Consider the following 1,442-nt stretch of genomic DNA (forward strand, 5'->3'; position numbering starts at 1 on the left):
TGGAAAGTCTGCTTGTTGTCGGCAGGCATTTCTCGAACTTTGAATCTCCAGAAGTAAGGACCACCCTTGATGGAAATGAACAGCAGAGAAAACATGAAAAAGCCACAACTAATCCGGNGTCTCATCCAGCGAGGTCGGGTTTGGCTGTTGGAGTGAAGCCTCATTTTCTAGGATGAGACAAGACCGGTGGTCTTGATGTCTTCCGGAGCTTAACAGAGCACGGTCCTGTCAGGGTTGGTGTGTATGAAGAGGAATCATCTTTAGGTGGAGGAATGAAGGGTTTCAAATGAGACAGGTGGACCCAATGAGAGAGTCCCTTGAGCTTAGCAGCTATAGGAGTTACAAGGATTACCTTAAAAGGACCCTGCCACCTTGGAGAGAGAGGTGAAGGTTGATGACCTGGAGGAGATAAAAGGACTTGGTCTCCAATATTAACAGGTAATGGGCAGGAAGCAGAGTGTGGTCGAGGTAGGTGACGGTCAGCAAAGTTCTATAGGAGAGAGCAAAGATGAGAGAGTAATGGGGTAAGCAAATGATCTGGAAGGGGAGAGCACTTGAGCAAGAAGCCAGGAGTTAGGACTGTACATGAGCTCAAAAAGTGAGATGAGGAGAGGTCGCTTAGGGAGAGGTCGCAGTCTGAAAAGAGCAGGGGCAGGAGCTTTACCCTGTCAAGATGAAGCTCCTGTGACAGGTTATGAGAAGAGATGATCTAAAGGTTAGTTTTTGACAGGTATGCCACAGGTGCAAAAGAAGGTCCTATTTGGTGGCCCAAGGCTCCAAGGGCAAATCCCTCCTTTTCTATTACATAGAGGGAAAAGGACAAGTCAGGTCAGGAAGATGTAAGGCCGGGCCCTAAGATGTTGGAGCCTTTGAAAGGGCTTGGTAACTGGTTTTAAAAGAGATTCATGGGCGGGGCCTGACGCTGCTTCTTATAGAAGGAGAAAAAGAAGGGAAGAGGAAGGGACCCACGAACACAAAAAACTGGCTATTTCTAGAAAGGACAAAATTTCTTCTTTTGTTGACGGAACAGTTAGAGACTGAATCAGATTCTTTCTGTCTAATGTAATAGCCTTATGGGTTGGGGGAAGTGTTAGTCCCAAATAGGTAACCCGAGGAGTGGACAGTTGGACTTTAGAGGGTGAGACCCTGTAACCACGATTAGAAAGGAAATTCAGAAGAGNCACNGTGTCAGTCTGGTTGATTTCTAAAGAGGGGCTACAGAGAAGGACATAATAGGTCAGAAGCCAAGGCCTGTCCAAACAGGTGTGAGCTATCCCGGAATCCCTGAGGCAAGACAGTCCGGGTCAGTTGGGTAGAAAAGTGGGTATCAGGATCNGTNCAGGTAAAAGCAAATATGTTTTGTGACTGGACATCTAGAGGAATAGAGAAAAACGCATCCTTAAGGTCTAGAACTGAGAAGAGGGAAGTACTTGAGGGGATAG

At 46.8% G+C, this 1,442-nt stretch overlaps 1 pseudogene; it reads left to right on the forward strand.

Annotated features, from left to right (window-relative positions):
- The first annotated feature begins 441 nt into the window (after positions 1-441).
- The window catches only part of LOC110315036, a 10,245-nt pseudogene continuing 9,244 nt past the window's right edge, over positions 442-1,442 (forward strand).

This window comes from Mus pahari, unplaced genomic scaffold (assembly GCF_900095145.1).
Source record: "Mus pahari unplaced genomic scaffold, PAHARI_EIJ_v1.1 scaffold_6396_1, whole genome shotgun sequence".
NCBI lineage: Eukaryota > Metazoa > Chordata > Mammalia > Rodentia > Muridae > Mus > Mus pahari.